An 18875-nucleotide genomic window follows, 5' to 3' on the forward strand; every position below is an offset into this window, starting at 1 on the left:
ACCACTGCTAATGGCTGTGAGGTTTCCTTGTGGAGGGAGGGCAGGGTTCTGGGAGTAGATAGTGGTGATGGTTACACACCTCTGTGAATACAACAATACCACAGACTTGCACACTTTAGGAAGGTGAATTTCAGGGTTTTTGAATTATATTTCAATAAAATAAATATTTTCTTGAAAATCCAGTCATTTATAATACCCCACTTTAGTAAAAATATATATATCTTTACTTGCACAGGAAAAATTCTGGAAGGTTACTAATCTGATTAATATTACAAGAGCCATTGCCTGGCTGTAGGATTGTGATTGTTTATGCTCATTTGTATTTGCCACTTTTATTCATTCAGACGTTCATTTTACTGTGCCAAACACTGTGCTATGTTTCACTTGCAGGATCTCACTTAGTTCTCAAAATAACCCTGTGAGTTGATACTATTATGTCCTGGGGCTCAGCCAGGTGAGGAACTGGCCCACAGTCACACATAAAGTATGAGGAAGAGCTGAGGATTGAACAAAAGCTGCCTAACAAGACGGTCCATACTCTCAAACATGCTGCTGTGGTGTCAAAAACTTTCTGACAAACCTACTCTCTGTTGCTCTAAACACATGCGTGATGCCCCTGTGGACGAACGCATATAGCCTCTGTCTCCTGGGATCTCCTCCACATCCGCCCCTTCAAAGTGCTGTACCTTCCTGCTGACCCCTCCTGGATCCTCAGGCTGCCTGGAAGGCTGGTTGGCAACAGGAGTGCTGGGGTTCCTGGGAGAGGTGGTCACCAGGTGGTGGAAGGCTTGCTGATGGCTCTAAGTTCATGGTCTCCTCTCCCAATGTGGACTTAAGACTGAGAAGATGCTGCCTGGCCAGGAATGCATGCCCCAGTTGCCCTCACATTAACTGGAGTCTTGGGATTCATTCTTGCCAAGGGAGAGGGGGCAGATGTGAAGCATCGTTGTCTCCAGGGAAGTGCAGTAAAAAGACAACTGTGCCTTCCAAGCACTCACACTGTTTTCTCAGTGTCATTGGCAAGCCTGCCTTTGTCCACTCCAGACCAATATTGACATCAGAGATTATCGGACCATCCGCAGCCTTAAAATACCTGAAAATATTAAAAAGCTCGTGGGTTCTTGGCCATGGCCATAGTCATAGGATATAGCTGAAATGAAGCTTCTGGAGACACAAATTCTAAAAGGGATGCTCATTTGCACTAATTCTAGACACTGCGGCAGGCTGGTGAGGAGGGGTCTGTGGTGGGGTGAGGACTTTATGACAGCATTAGAGTCAGTCCTCAGACATCTTTGCTTCTGCAAACACTGACCTGGCCTGTGTTCCTCCCTTTTATCCAGGAAAGAAACACGGGTCATAAAGAGCACCCTAGTGAAGAGCACCCCTGACTCTGTCCACACGGAACAATCTAGTTGGTTCTCACAAGTAGACAACAAGGCTGTTTGCAAGCACTTAGCACAAAGCACATACACACAAAAACACACTCACTCAAACACACTACTCAAACACACAGGCACACCCCTGTTAAGGCATAACCATCCTGCCCCTTTATCCACTCAGTTGGCCATTGCAACCTGGGCACACAGTAGTAGTACAACCTGGGCTTGTAGTTTATGAAGATTTTAAGGTGCTGAATTAGCACATTATAAAAGGCAGGGATGAATTATTCTCCTAACCCCAACTGTTCAACCTCATGCCCACTTGTGACACCAACCAATTCTACAAACAGGGGCAGCCACTCCCAGAGCTTGCTGTGTCTGATTGCAGCCTGGAAGTTCATTCCTGGCTCATGATGACTCTGCAGAAGTGATGGGAGAGGCTGGAGTCTATGAAACTTAAAGCCAGAGCTCAGTTTTGTTTAATGTGTATAATCCCCGTGGGTCACATTACCTGTAAGGAATACAGATACAGCTCTTCTTGTATCAGTGGCAGTTGATTGGGATTATCACTTTCTCTTGGGGAACTCCCTGAGACTTCTTATGTAGAACTAGATGATCTGAAGAGTAAAATCCTAGGAATTGGACTTAACTCCTAAGTGGCTTGGCAGGTCTTAGGAAAGAAGACACCTCTAGGGGCTCCAAATGAGCCTCCCAAACCTCCCATCCTCATCAATTTATGCAGTAGATATACGGAGAGGACATACTGGAGCAAACATTGAACTGCTATGAGCTGCTGTCCTCCTGGGCCCTTCACTTGACTTCATCTACGGACCATGGGATTAACCAGGCAGAGCCTTCAAGGTGGAGAACACTGTACTGGGAGCCCAGATGTCAGCAAACCCCACTGGGTGACATTCGGGGATCCTTTCTGGGAATGGGGTGGTAAGAAGCAGGGTTGGCTATGGGTTGGTGATCTCTCATGCAAAGTCCACCTTTGATCAATGCTCTGTGAATCTAAAATTCTATGACATTTTCCACTGCATCCTAGACACATGAAGTGTTTCTGGAACCTCAGTTATTCTCCTAATAACATCAGTTTTTTGCCATATAAGCATACCATCCTACTATTATTAGCAGCTATCCTTAAGTGAATTAGTTCTTTTTACTATAATCCAATCATTCAAAAAGGAAATTTTATAGCATTTCCAACACTGAAAGACCTGTATAACCTGCTATGAATTAAAGATAAGTATGGAAAATGTGTCATTGTATTTTTAAAAATTAAAATGATATTAAAATAAAAATTGAATAAGGAAATACAAGGGGTCAGCCCGGTCCCCTAGTGGTTAAGTTCAGCACACTCTGCTCCAATAGTCTGGGTTCAGATCCCAGGTGCAGACCTCCACCACTCGTCAGCGGCCACCCTGTGATGGTGACCCACATTCAAAATAGAGGAAGATTGGCCCACATGTTAGCTCAGGGGGAATCTTCTTCAGAAAAAAAAAGTGAATAAGGAAATATAAGTAAAACATCTTCAGTTGACTTACAAAAGATTATACTCAAAATAAAGTTACTCAATGGGAAAAGCAGACCATTGACAGTCAATAATGTAAGGGCAGCAACAACCTTGCCCACCATCATGACCGCTGGTAGGTGATCAGGCATTTACTCCATCAAGGGTCATTGTTATCGGAGCCATTTCCTTGAGCTTTAGGGAATTTCTTCTTTTTGACACTCAGATCATTTCAGAGAAATGGCATGATGTTCATCCCTCTCAAGGCTCTTGATGTTCAGCTGTAAATAGGAGATTAGACTCCCTAGGGTGGATTTGGTCCTAGTACTGAGTGAGGGAGAGCACCTGTGGGAAATTTGAGCTGGGGGTGAGTCGTGGAGGGGAGCACTGCCCCAGGGGCGTAAGTGGTCATCCTGCATGGCACTAACCACTGGTGGTCAGGTCATCTGCATCAGGTAATCACACGGGACTGCCTAGTTTAGCTCCTGCTGAGTAAGAATGTACTGTGAGAGTGGGGTAAACTATGGGAGCAAATGGGCCCAGAATTTCAGGGGCCTATTTCCTGCTTATGTAAAGAACTGGGGGGCTGTTCAGATCAACAAAGTGGCTGTCCTCCACATGGTCATTCAGGGATCTAACCAGGGGACAGCAAACTTCTCTGTAAAGGGCCAGATGGTAAATATTTTAGGCTTTACGTGTCATATATGATTTCTGGCAACTTCTCAACTCTGCTGTTGTAGCAAAAGTAGTATAGACAATACCTAGGGAAATGAGCGTGGTTGTTTTTCAATAAAATTTTAATTTAAAAAGAGATGACAGGCCAGATTTGGCCAAAGGGCCATAGGTTGCTGACCACTGATCTAGTCCATGGTGGCTTTGCCATCATTAATTCGTTGTTCCTAATGTTGTTATGGGTGTTGATTCCAGTTAGCTGAAGAAGGGAGGAGCATGGAGAGGTGAACATGGCAGGGGCAGGCATTTGGGGTCAGAGCCGGATGTGGCACTCCTCAATTCTGCTCAGATTCCGCCGGAAAGATCTTTGCCACATGGCCAATCTAATGGCAAGGAAGGCTGGGAAATGTGGTCTGGTTGTGCACCAAAGAAGGTAGGACAGACTTGAATAGACAGCTAGCAACTCCTGCCACAAATAGTATCCAGTGAATTATGGATTTGATACTAGGGATTTTTTTTCTAATACACAGGAAAGCAATTACGTAACCACTATATACATGCTTTGAAGTTTGTTTGCATGCCATCTGAAATGATATTGCATAACTCTGAGAATAAGTTTACTACACTTTGGTAAGCACTGAGCATTTGTATTTCTTTGATTTAAATTCTAAAAGCCTGATTGTAAACCAAGCCCCTGCTTGCTAGGGCTACTCTCTAAAGATTTCCTTCAGCCTTTTATAAGTAAAGAATGTAACTGGGTGAATTTAAAAGATAAGTAAAAATTTAGAATGAGTTATATTCTGGAAAGAGCCCAGCAAACTCAAATTGTTACTATATACGTTATTATACACATACGGTAAATACAGGAACCTCAACTAGAGTTTGTGGGTTTTCTTATCCTGAAAGTTTATATGTATTAATGCCCCAAACTCTCCGTGACTTCTCCTGATTATAGTGGGCATTAACAGGGGAGCAGGATTTGGAGGAGCAGAAAACAGAGAATGTTAGCAGTGGTGCAAGGTGGGTTTGGGGACTTCTTGGGGAGGTCACTGGGGCTGGAAGGGTGAATAAGGAGCGAGGGCTTGAATGCCAAGCTAAAGAAAGCTGACTTTCACCTTGGACAATGGGGGGTCATTGAAAGGCTTTAATCTAGGGACTGACGAGATAAGAAGGACATTTGGAATCTGGCAGAAGCAGGCAAGCCATTGGAGAGGCCAAGAGGGTTACTCTGAAAAGGAACCATTCAGGCATTCACTGGCAGAAAGGAAGGTAAGCTCTCCTTTCCAAAGATGGCTAAGCTCTCTGCATGTGAAAGCTTGGCCTTTTGGGTTCCCACAGGCCTCAGCAAGAATAATGACATAAGCATCTCCAAAATGCTGAACTGCACAAAGCTTTGCCAAGTCCCATGAGTTATTGATGGTGGCCCTGAATTCTCACTTTAGAAGGTCATAGAAGCCACGGAGAAGTTGTAACCCTCTGAAATCCCCCAAATCATTGTCTGTTCTGTCCTACCTGTCTTTCTACGGAAGCAGGTGGGGAGCACATGAGGGGAGGGCACAAGAGTGTGTGTGGGAGGATGAGTCAGTCCACGGTCCCTCATCCCATCACCAGGTTCCAAGGGCCTTTCAAGCTTCACACACATAAAATGTCCTTTCAACATCCAAATAAGAATGAAGATTAAGATGTGCAAATTAAAGCCAGATACTCAAATTGCACATCTCAAATTGTCAGGATTTATACCATTATTATTTTAGCAGTCATGCCAATTATTGGAAAGATATGGGAAAACAGGAACTTTCAGCACTAACGAGAGATAAACTAATACAAGCATTCTTGGGGGCCAATGTGACAAAATATATGTGAATACAGTCATCCCTGGGTATTTGTGAGGGCACTGGTTTCAGGATCACCTGGGCACATCAAACACCGTGGATGCTCATGTCACCAACCTGTCAAGGAAAATAATCCATAACCAATGTATAAATGAAAATTTGGGTGAGTTTATTCTGAGCTGAAATGTGAGGACCATGGCCTGGGGCCTTTCTTCCTGAAGGAAGAAAGGGCACCAAAGGAGTGGGGTGCACAGACTGCTTATATACCCCCAAACAGGATGTTTCACATAAGATTGAAATGCCCCTTTTACAATAGTCGTGAGACTGCTCTGTCGGCACAGCGATTGATGGACACAGCAGGTAAGTCTGCTGTTCGGTGGACACAGCAGGGTGGCAGGCCTGTTGTCTCCAACTGGGTGGTCACAGGTGAGCTGGGTGGTCAAAGGTGAGCACAGCAATCAGTTCCTAGCCTAAGGAAAGTTGCTTATCCTTAAGGAAATGCCAATGTGGGGGTAAGCTGCACCTTTATCTTAAGGCCATTTGTTTTTGCCATAGTAAATGTTGAAAGCAGATATACAATGCGTGCTCAATGGCCACGGTCAGGCCCTTTTGGAAAAAACAAAGTCAGGCCGAATTAGGTTTACACCAAATGGCTTCCTCATATACTCCAATATATCCTACTGCTTGCCATTTCTACTTGTCATTTTCCCCTTTTGATCTGTAATCTTTCGATAGAAAGCATTGATGATCAAAACATTGTCCCTCGGCGCCAGGGTGGTTGCTGCCTGTCCTGGGTCCATCGTGTCCCTCGGTGCTAGGCTTTCATCTCACTTATTTGCCCAGTTGTCCAGATTGGGGGGAAATAGTGGACAAGCATAGAGGTATATATAGTAACACAAGAAGCATTTCGTATGCTGTATAATTTTCATTTAAGTTTAGATTGGTGCACAAACATTGTATATGTGCTTTTCTATGACTCTTCACACTTATATTGTATATGATCGTAGAACAAGTATAGTAACAATGATAATAGCTCAACATATTTGAAAACATTAGTTTAAAATGAGTTCTTAGGCATAGTTTTTATCAGAAAAGGAAATTTGTCCAGGGTTATAAGATAGATCAACCCTCTGGAGTCACCAAGCAACCATTACTCTAGTTTGTATGCCAGTCTTACAGCACTGAGTAAGGAAAACAACAATGAGTTTGAAGATTATGACTAGTACAAGAATTCCAAGAAGTAATAGAAATAGGAATTGCAATCCGGATTGAAAAAGGGAAGCGATACTGAAAGGGAGCCAACCAAGCAAATCAAACTGGGTGTAGGATCACATAAGGCATCCACCTGCTTCTTGTGTTTTAGCAGAGATGACACATTGCAAGACTCATCGGGTATAATAACACAGCATTCAGTCTGAATGACTGTATAGGTACCACCTTGGGAGGCAGTAAGAATCTCTAAAGTCCTTCTGTTTTGAAGGACAGCCCTTCTCATTAAAGACATTTCGGTATTTGAATAAGGTTATTCTTGCTTGACTATCCTTAAGGGCTTCTTGAGTAAATTTAGTCAGAGCTTTCATATGTAATAATTACATCTTTAGCCCCAAAGAAGAAACAACTATAGCCGCTTGGTGGCCGTACCAGTGGAACACTGAACCTTAAAGAGAGGGAGATTGGCAACAGGTTTTAACTCAGCCAGACTCCTTCCCTGCTTTTAAAGTAAACTCAGGGTGCAGTGTTTTAGCCATCCAGGCAGTAGGCAAGGCCAAAGATTTGTTCCACATAACCACTGAGTTCTGTTAGGAGTCACTTCATAAATGCCTGGCCTTCAAGACCAGTCTATTCCAAACTAATTATTTTAAATATGATAGTATTCCAAACAAATTATAAAATAGGAATACAGTTTAAGCATAACAAAGGTTTAAATGAGGAGATATAAGGTTGGAAATACAGGCCTGGTACGGAGTCTTGGGACAGCTGTCTACAACAGACACCGTCTTCTTCTCCTCCTGGTACGGTCCTTTTCAACTGGGCTACAAAGAGTCTTTTATTTAATGTCTTTTTTGATAAATAAATTCTCCCGGTTATAGTCCAAGATCCTTAAGTTCTGGGAGCTCTGTGAAGAAATCACCTGTCAATCTTTCATTGTCTTTTTAAGCTCCTCAATTATACCGTGACGACAGTTTAATATATCCCTTAAGCAAAGTTGGCTCATATGTTTCTTCATCTAACTGCGTTGGCTGTTTTATTACTATTTCAAAAGGAGACAGCCGATGTTTACAAAAAGTATAGATCTAAGATTAAGGAGCACTAGCACAGGAGCTTTTGGCCATGAGAGAGTGAATGCTTCTGAAAGCTTGCCAATTAAGTTTTGGTTGTGCCATTAGTTCTTTTTACCAATCCTGAGGGTCGAGGACGGTAAGCACAGTGGAAATGCTGTATTATTTGTCAGACATTACAAACAGATTTGAGTTCCCCAGACGCTGTGTAACTTGGTAGGAATTCCTCAAACAGGAATTACCCTTTTCAATAATAATTTACCTAAAGCCATCGCTCTTCTGCAAGGAAAAGCCTCAAAACAATGTGAGAACATACAGATCATTACCAGGATGTATTTATCCTTGAGATGGTGGCATTTGGACAAAGTCCATGTGTCATGCCTCAAAGGGTCCCTTGGGAAGGGGAAAGTGGCCTTGTGACTCACGAAGTCGTTTCTCTGGATTATACTTTGGGTATATAGCGCAAGTAGAAGCTATTGAGCTTGTGGCAGTATTGTTTTTCCCTTTTGTTGCAATCTCTATATATTATTTTTCTTCTTCTGTGGCGATTTCTTAAGCCTGTAGAAGGAAATCTTTTTACCGGATTAGCAGAGTTAACAAAGTAGCAGGCATTCTTGGGCTGGACAGCATGTCCAGCTTGATAACATCCTTGTTTATCATTTAAGTAAGACCCATTTTTAAACCAAATTAAACAATAGAATGCAGTCGTGGTCTTCTCCCCTTGTGATGTTGGAAGCAAGGTAGCAGGGTTAAAATACTGAATAATATTTACCTACACAAGATAACCTAAGGTTTTTCATCATTTACTTGACGATGCTTCCCATGCAATTTAACATACCACACAAGCCTAATTAGTATCCCTCCTTTATAGGAAGAGAGAACAAATTTCTTTGAGAAGTCCCAGAGGCCCTCTGAAAATCCTCAAAGAAATTCTCTTCCTTCATCCAGGTCAAAGGAAAGCCTTCACTTAGGATTTGAATATTTTTCTGAAGGAGAAACCTGTCAAAAATATCAAAAGTTTTTAAAACACTTGTTCAAATAGGAAACAACACTCGCTGTGAAATGAAGCTTAGGTATCCATTCCAAATGACAACAGAAACAGTCAAAAATCTTGAGTGACCTCAGTCATTATTTTAACAAAACAGATTTGTCTCTTAGGTAGACTTACTCAGAGGAACACCTTTAATATAACCTCTTTATCAAGAGCAGACCAAAATTTCAAGAAAATTATCCTTTGAGAGAAAACCAAATTTTAATTTCTGGACCAGCTTATTTTTAACATTAAAACTCATTTACTTAGTTGGATTTACTTTAATCTTAGCCAACTTGACCAGGCATAAAACTCCTTTCTGAATTTCTCTTTCACAAACCTTCTACAACTTTCTTTTTGTCTTCAGAATTTGTCCCATGCTTGCTTTCTTCCCTTCTGCTACACTAGGACAAATTTATCTTTCTTAACCCATCAAAAATACCTCCATTCTTTATACCCTCTTTACTGAAAACATACACTTTAACTGCTTTGTACACAGGATTGTTTTCCTTATTAATTTCCAGTAGCTTTAATTATATAGGTTAATTAGAACTTTTAACCCTTAAAAGACCCTAGCAAACACTGAACAGATAAGCGATTGCGAATTATCTTTTATGTCAGCATTCTAAACCCTTCTCATAAACTCTAGAAACACGCCTCTTTACAGGAATAGACCCAAACACTTTTAGCCTCTCTGCAATAAGAAGTCAAAAGTAGATAACTTAGATACTTTTAGCAACAATGTTTCAGTGTTCTAGTCAAACCAAAAGTGACCCAGATACTCAGATTTTTGTCATTTAACTTAACTTGGCAAAACTCTAAAGTTTTAAGTTAAAGCTATTATTTTGCTGACGATTTTCTAACAGACAACATGAACTTATTTGGCAAGTAAACCCAGGCTGCACGTCTGCACCATATTCAAATACTGACAACTCTGACAAGAAGACTCTTTCAACCAAACCAACAAACTTAAACAAGCTTTCATTTACCAAAGATTAATTCACAACACGTTAACTCAAAAGACACTGGGTTAATTCCCACTACGTTTAGAATTTACGTAAGCGCTTACTTTAATCCAATTAAACAGAGCTCTTGATTTTGGCCATACCATCTGGAGGTAAAATACTGCACACATGTAACATACATACAGACACACATACACAGAGTTTCCACAGCTATTGTTTTAAAGATTACGGCCAAGAATCAGGCACAATAATACAATACTCACCAGTTATGAATACAAATTTCGTCTGAGCCTTTTGACTAATACTTATGGAGAAGACACTCGAGATGCTAGATTTTTGGCAAGGGCACACTTCTGGTCATTTGTTTTTTCTTTTTCCCTTTTTTTCATCAGTCTTGGGAATTAGTGATGGGCTAGGTGGTCCCCAGAGGATTTGCAAGCTCTTTGAGATAAGGGAAATGGACGGAACCCAAATGCCTCTAGAGCTGCTTTCCTAGCCTTACAACGATTTTCCAAGGACGGTTGCTCTTGATTTCTCAGAAACTGGGTTGTAACTCAAATTACGTTACAGGTTGATCTACCTGTCCAACTGCATCATAAAGGCAAAGAAACCCCTCAAGTTTTCTCCCAGCCGGAGTTTCTGGGGCATAACCCACCCAATTGAAAGTGTTTCCAATTAGTTAGAATGCACCCGAGTGCTGAGTCTCCAGGGATGCCTAGGGCATTCCCCGTGGCAGTAGAGCCAGTATCCAACTGACAGTGGACTGGAGAAGGGTGCAGAGCCCGGCTGCCGGCATCGATATAGTTGTAAGATTTAATCACGTCCCGCTGAACCAGGGCACTTAGTCCCTGAGCCAGCACAAGGGGAACCAGTGAAGCAGGAAGCAAAGGCCTAGAGCTGGCTGGGGGCTAGGGCTCCCAGTGCCAGGGTTGAGAGTTCAGTCCCTGGCAAAAGGTTTTCAAGTTTTTCGATTTTACAGAATGTCCAGGTTCTGCTTAGGTCCAGCCTGAACTTAACCTCCACTTGGTGACAACAGAGGAGGTGATGAACAAGACAGACAAAGAAAGGAAAAGAAGAGATCAGACCTCGCCCTCATGGCCTCTTCCAGAGGGTTATCAAGATAAGAGTCACACAGCAAATTGAATAGAGCTCATCAGAAATTGTACCTTCCGGAGGTAAAATACCACACATCTGTAACATACGTATAGACACACACATACAACAGACAGACACAACAAAGATTTTCCTTAGATTTCTGAGTTAGGTGTTCTCATAGCAGACCGCGGTGGGAAAACTTCTTTACCCAGTTCTTTCTTTTCTTTTTTTCCTCTTTCTCTCTTTCTTTCTTTTGGCCTTAGCAATCTGGCTTGGGATCCCCCTTTGTTAAGCAATTGCGGTCACAGCATGAAGCCAACCTGAGTCCAGAGGAGAGGCTGCCCATTCGGGAACTGATCGGGCTGTTTTAAGACCGATTTCCCCGCTTCTCTTTTAATTTTGTTTTGTTATAAAGTCCAGACAACTTGTAAGGACAGAGTAATGGATCGGAAAATGTGCTGCTTATGAGTGCTACTCCCTATAGAAAGGTCGTAAACACTCTCTTACGTGCCTCGGTTTCTCCCTCTGGCAATCTGACACCGCCGTGGGGGATCGGGGTGCCTGGTGACCAGCCCTTCTGTGCACATCCCCGATGAGCCTGTAATTAATTACCGTGAATGAGAGTGGAGTTCCCTATGGGACAACTACACATCGCAAGGATTGATCCTCTGACACTCCCACTGAGGTCCTTAGTCACCAAAGGATCCCTTTCGGTAAAGGCCAGCAGGAGCTAGTGCCCCTTTCCTTCGGAGCTGAACACGTTCAGTCTCTCATTTCTCTATCAAGCAGTTTCTTCAGACTTCATAAACACAATTCTTTCCCATTTTAAAGCCAAATTTAAAAGGTAAGCCTTCCCCATTCACTCCCAAGGTCCTCTAGGCTCCTCTGTCCTGGGAAATTCCCTCTAGGCTCCTCTGGCCTAGGAAATTCCTCCTAGGTTCCTCTTACCTATGGTATGTACCAGTACCCCCTTAACCCACCTAGTCTTAAGACCTTAACCAGCTCATATAAACTCTTGGACTGTCAACTTAAAATAAGGAGGTCCGCACTTCAGGAGAACTCACGAGGGTCAGCTGAAGAATGCAGTGATCCGGGGGGCTCAATGGGCCCCTCTTGGTAGCGAATGCTGGTTCAGTGTAGATTCCAGGTGGTCCCTGGTGGGTTTCTCTGAAATCCTGCCGCGACTACACAAAGAAATGTTGACAAAAGTAATCCATAACCAATGTATAAATGAAAATTTGGGTGAGTTTATTCTGAGCTGAAATGTGAGGACCATGGCCTGGGGCCTTTCTTCCTGAAGGAAGAAAGGGCACCAAAGGAGTGGGGTGCACAGACTGCTTATATACCCCCAAACAGGATGTTTCACATAAGATTGAAATGCCCCTTTTACAATAGTCGTGAGACTGCTCTGTCGGCACAGCGATTGATGGACACAGCAGGTAAGTCTGCTGTTCGGTGGACACAGCAGGGTGGCAGGCCTGTTGTCTCCAACTGGGTGGTCACAGGTGAGCTGGGTGGTCAAAGGTGAGCACAGCAATCAGTTCCTAGCCTAAGGAAAGTTGCTTATCCTTAAGGAAATGCCAATGTGGGGGGAAGCTGCACCTTTATCTTAAGGCCATTTGTTTTTGCCATAGTAAATGTTGAAAGCAGATATACAATGCGTGCTCAATGGCCACGGTCAGGCCCTTTTGGAAAAAACAAAGTCAGGCCGAATTAGGTTTACACCAAATGGCTTCCTCATATACTCCAATATATCCTATTGCTTGCCATTTCTATTTGTCAAACCACAGATCATAAACATAGTACACCATCGGCATTTGATTGAATCCATGGATGTGGAACCCCCGGATATGGAGGGCTGACTGTGCTTAAAAGGGGAGAGTAAAAGGTACTCTCCACTGTCCTAGCTATTGTCTTTCTAGGAATAATCCTGAATGAGCCTAGAGATGCACATGTATCAGATGCTTCACCTCAGTGCTGTTGACAGTAGTGAGAACTATGAAATAACCTAGTGACCAACAACCTTAAATGGTTAAGTAATGTATTAACTATTCCTACTATGGGATGTAATGTAGCTGTCAAAGTAGATACGTATATAATATTGTTCCTAAATGTTCAGTAAGAATTCAGTTGGCCCTTTCCTACTAAAGAAGAAGGATTGGAATTTGCATTTATTTTCACTCTCTCCCCAAATTCATCTAGAGGGACAGTAAAATAAAGTCTTTAAAGGCACAACCCCACAGGGACAAACAGAATGGAATCATTTTGGAAGGTGGAAGCTGGACAGAGCAATGACAACCGCTTTCTGAGCAGGGAAAGTAACAGTCAAGGCACAGGGAGGAGGGAACCCACACACACGGATTCAAGGCGGAGGCAGCAGAAAACTCTCTGGATTGAGAGCTGCCAGGTACCTGTGGAAACAGGTGCAGGCATTCCTCACCTATGCACACAGTGAGGGCAGCTCTCCCCTCTGAGACCCACCCCAGGCCACAGTCCCCACAGGTGCTCTGCCTCTGCCAGTCCTGGAACGGGATTGAATCCTGGGAATCTGATCATCTGATCACGGCAGAGCATCTGAAGGGCCTTGGTAAAATCAACATAATTGATTTCTGTCCAGAGATCTGAGTGTCAAAAAGAAGGTCCCTGAAGTCTAAGGACATTGCTGCAGTGACAGTGACCCTTGAAGAAGCCAGTGCCTGGTCACCTACCTAGGAGTCATGATGGTGGACAAGGTTGTTTCTGCCCTTCTATTACTAACTAACCATCAATGGTCCACGTTTCCCATTCAGTAGCTTATTTTCAGGAATGCAATTATGTAAATCAGTTGTTGCCTACATTAAAACAAAGCCAAGAAATATACAGTAAATAATAAGACACAAAGTGTAGAATTCCTTCAGAAAAAAACAAGTGTTGACAATAATAGTGAACAGCTGGAAATCCCTTACTCTGCTGAGAGGAGGAGAAACTTGTACAACCACCTTGGAAATCTTTTTGGAGTTTCTACTATAAAGTTGGCATATATAACCCTTGTGACCAGCAAACCCACTTGTAAGTAAATATCCAAGAGAAATGCATGCATGTCGTCACTCAAAGACATGTTTTAGAACATTCAAGGGACCTCGATTCATAAAAACCAGAAACTGGAAACCATCCATGTGCCCAACACTAGAAGGGATATTCACACTAATAGTGACTATTCAGCAATGATAAAGAACAAACTACACCCACATACTGTATGGATGAGCTTCATAACATGATGTTGAAAGAAAGAAGCTAGATGAAAGCTTGCATGATTCTGTTTATATGAAGTACAACACCCAGGAAACTAAAATATGCTGCTAGAGGTCAGGATCGCGGTCACCAATGTGGGTGATGGTTAGGAAGAGGGATGGTGGGCGGGGCCTGGAACTGAGCTCAGAATGCAATCTGGGATGTTCATCATATTCTGCCTCTTGATCTGCATGCTGGTACACAGCCAGGATCACTTAGTGAAAATTCAAGACAATGTAGCTATATGCATACATATATAATTTACATATACTTATGTGCTTTTGTGTGTGCTAATTATATTCACTTTAAAAATTCAAAAATTTGTACCATGTCTTAAGAAGTTATATAACAGAGGAGACAAGATCGCTACAGATAAAATTATCAAGAACTATATATATTACAGAAATAGAATAGAATGCAAATAGTCAAATGCACAATTGATTTAATCAGGACTTTATAACATGTGATACATAAATCCTACTTAAACTTACCTAAAACCTATATTGAGTACATTGAGTCTTGCATATGAAAATTCTAGGAGGTCAACAGAGCTTCAAATGTATTCTATAAGGGGCCAAGATAGATAGATGCTAGATAGATGGATACATACATACATACATAGATGATAGATACATTGATGGATCGATGGACAGATAAGATAGATGATGGATGGATGGATAGATGATCGATGGATGGATGGCTGGATGGGTGGACGGATGGATGGACAGACAGCTAGACTGGTAGACAAATTCATCTTTTATCAATCATCCCCATATAAACAAAGAATTCTGTTTCCTACATATCAAGGTTTAAAAGCTGTTCCTCTTCACCTCCAGGGTATGTCCATATCCTTGAAAAACCAGCCACACTGCCAGCTGGGCTGGCCCCCTCACCACCACTGCACACTCACGGTCATGCTGCCACCACACCTCTCCTGGCCTTTAGCCTTCTATCCAGTCTTTCACCCCAAATTGGGCCCCCACCCATCCACAGAGAACAGCAGTCTCTTTGCTGAGGAATTCTTTTGTATTTTGACAATCAAGTGACAAAGTAGGTTTTTTCTCTCCCTGCTCCCCCTTCCCTGGGACTAACATGAGGCACACCCTTAACACAAACTTTCAGCAGAGCACAAGGGCCATGACCCAGTGGGTCTGTCTGAGCTGGGGGAAGGGAGGCTCACCCTGTAGATGTGTTACCTGGGGCTGCGCCAGGCAGGGCAGCTTCCCAGGTGCGGGGTCTCAGCCCGCCTCCCTCCCTCCCCACCTCTGCCCAGGGGAAGCCCCTGACTTGCAGCCAGGGCTACAGGCTGAGAGGGAGGAGAAGTGGGCCTCGGGGTGGGGCAGGCAAATTAGGAAAGAAAAAGACTGCTGGCCCAACCTCTGTTCTGCCTGTGAGTCTAGTCATTTCAGTCAGAATTTTCAGGTGATGGATTGTACGTTTCCCCTTTCCAGATGTTACAGCGACAAGGGACAATGATGAATGGTACCATTAGTTTGTAATTTAACTCTTTTCTGTGCTTTCTTTTCCTTCCAAGTTCTACAGCATCGCATCACCAGCACCCCAGGAGCCTCAGATGGAGGGGAATTTTTGTTCTCCTTTTGTAATGGCTGCCCTCTTTTGGATGTTAGGACAATCACAGGCAAAGACTGATTCGGGTCGTCTCCAAAATTTTGTTTTGGTTGATTTAGTGATTCAGGCCCAATATTGTTTGGGAAAAGAGAAAGAAAGAAAGAAATAATTTTGTGTAAATAAGTAAAGTGTTTAATTTACTCTATAAAAGTAATTTAATACTTTATGTTTTACAATGATGGAAAAGCAGAGTTGACTGTGAAATACATGTACCTGTCTTGCTGAGGAGGATGAAATGATGTGACCCTTAAGGGAGGTGAATGTGTAGACACAAGGAGACAATTTTAAAAGGTCACAGACTTTGTCCCAGTCCATATTCTGCAATTCCAATGCCATAAATAATTTTTTTAACTTTTTAATAAGATTATGATAGTTTACAACCTTGTGAAATTTCAGTTGTACATTATTGTTAGTCATGTTGTAGGTGCACCACTTCACCCTTTGTGCCCTCCCCCCACTGCCCCTTTCCCCTGGTAACCACCAATTAATTCTCTTTGTCTCTATGTTTAACTTCCACCTATGAGTGAAGTCATACAGAGTTCCTCTTTCTCTGTCTGCCAATGCCATAAATAATTTTTAAAAGTAAAAGTACTCATTCCCAAAGTTGCCCATCAAATTATGCCCATAAACGTCCAGGAGTAGCTGGTGGCTAAAGAGATTGTGATGGTTCTTCATCAGGCAGATACAAAACCTGATTGTTTAAATATCCTCTAGCATCGTGGAAAATGCATATGTTAATACTCAACACTTCTTAATCAGGATGTGCATTGAAAGCCTAAAACCTGAAAATGTGGATTTAAGGATCCATCCCAGAAGAGTCTGCTTCAGTTGGACTGGGTAGGGGCCTTGGCATTGGAATTTAGAAAACTCCTCCAAATGAATCTTCTCTCACAGCCCATAGAAAACCCTGAGTTCAAGGAAAATAAGCAGGATGCCAAGTGGCATTGGTATTTCAACTTTAACTCAATAAAACTTCTGATTTCATGTGGACAGGAACAAGGATGGAAGTGGCCCCCATAAGAGGATGACTTCGAAATATTCTCCTTCTTGCAAGACACCTCTTTAAATTAGGCCCATATTTGAGGATGCTGGGACTATGAAAAGGATATACATAATATATGTAGCATCATTTAATATGATAGAAATTTTTAAGTGAGTTGAGAGGTGTCTTCTAGCTGTTAGTTTTTCCAAATATCAACGTAGACCTTAGCCTTCTGCAGCTGCAGAGGAAACTGAATTCCCAGCTTGCCTGCACTTGGTCTGGTCTCTCTTCCTAGAGCCTTACAGTGCCTCAAGCATCCCTGATCCACCCCTCCCACAGCCACCTAAGCCAGAGACAATCAACAGCTTTGGACCATCTGCTGAGGGAGGCAGGCAGCGCGGCAGGAAGAGTCCTGCTCTGGAGAAACAAGAGACTCAAGGTCTGGTCTGGACTTGCTGCTAACTCAGTGAGTGATGCTGGGTGACTCCCTTCACCATTCCACAGATTACTGTAAAATGAGAGGTCAGGGGTCCAAACTTAAATACCTTCAGGGATCAGGTAATATCAGTGAGTGGAATAGGCAAGGCACAAGACGAAAGGGAATAGTGAGGACTGTGGAAAATTGAGAGCTCATGCCTTTGTAAAGGGGGCAGACAATATTCAGTTCCTGCAGATTGTTCCATCAGGGTCACTGAGAATAGTTGTACAACTTGTGCACTGCACAAGGGTGCTACTTCACAGAAGGTGTCGGTCACGTCATAGATGTAGATGCTCATCAATGGCAGTTTCCTGGAAGATGTCTGTAGAGGGTTTAGAGGAAAACATGCCTTCTCATTGCACAAAGGTGCTCTACAGGCTGCCAGAAACCCTGGTTACCATCCGTGAATGCAACTCCAAGGTGGTCAGAGTTTTTTTTTTTTTTTTCCTGGAAAATCTGGAAATATGGCTGCTAATGTGACATTTCCCTAATTTAAATTTAGCTGGAAACTAATTCCAAAGCATTTTTGACGTTGTGTGGGCTAAACAAAACACTCCTGTGGGCCAGATTCAGGCTATGATTGGAGATCTCTGACCCAGATGACTCCAGGAAACCCTCCTCCTCTGTGCTCCTCATGTGTAATCTTGAGGCAATCACAAAGGAAAACTAATTACCCTGGTAAGTTCTGTGGACATAACATGGATGGTATGCATGTAATAGGGATTATATAGATATAATATAGATCAAATGGATATAATAGGGATTGTATGAATACTATGGGGATTATATGTTATAATGGGAATTATATGGATATAATATGGATTATATGAATCAAATGGATTTAATATGGATGATATGGATATAATGGGGATGATTTTGATATAATAGAGATTATATGGATAGAAAAGTAAAAGTGTATCCTTTGGGTAATGGTACATACAACAAATGTGTTTCCTCAACAAGATCACCCTATTCCACTCATTGCCCAAGGCCAAGAACTAGTGCCAGGTCTCAGCATGGCCTGAACAAGGAAATTTAGTCCCTCTTTGGGAGGAAATGGTTTTCTCACTGAATTAATAGCACGATGTGGTTAATGTGTCCCGGTAGGAGCTGAGAAAAACACGTGTGGGAGTGGATCTTCACGGTGGTGGACCTGAGGCATGAGGAAGAAGATAAGACTGGGCAGGAGAGAATTGATTACTACAAGAGCACATTTTCATGACTCAGAATTTGTTCTCCTGAAAGAATGCCTTGGGCTGGTCTAATAATCCTGCAAGAATGGCTCCTTGAAGCTTAAACATGATGACAGCCTACAGTAAGTGAGATGAAGATGCCAGGATTGCCATAGAAGAGTACCGATGAAGAGATCAGAAGGTTCGGGGATGTGGGTCTGTCAGCATAAATTTATTTCCGAGAATGAGGGAGCCCACAACTTGATAATGTTTATCAGGAGTGCCCAGAAGCTTTCTTCACTAGGGCAGTAAGGAATGCACTGGGTGCAGAGGGCAGCAACATCTTTGAGAAGCCCAATGGTGACAGTTCTTGTAAGGTTAGGGATGACAATAGGCAATGCTACCAGGAAAATAGGATTCATTCAGATTCAGCAAATGTGAATGACTCTGGAATAGAAGAGGCCAGTTGGTGCTATTTAAGCCTGAGAGAGCAGGTGGAAATAATTACCTTAATGGGCAGCAAAGACAGAGCAGCAACCAGGGTTCCTTGTCCACAAGATCCATGACAGTGGATAATGG

The sequence above is a fragment of the Equus caballus genome, chromosome 3 (assembly GCF_041296265.1).
Source record: "Equus caballus isolate H_3958 breed thoroughbred chromosome 3, TB-T2T, whole genome shotgun sequence".
In the NCBI taxonomy this organism is placed as follows: domain Eukaryota; kingdom Metazoa; phylum Chordata; class Mammalia; order Perissodactyla; family Equidae; genus Equus; species Equus caballus.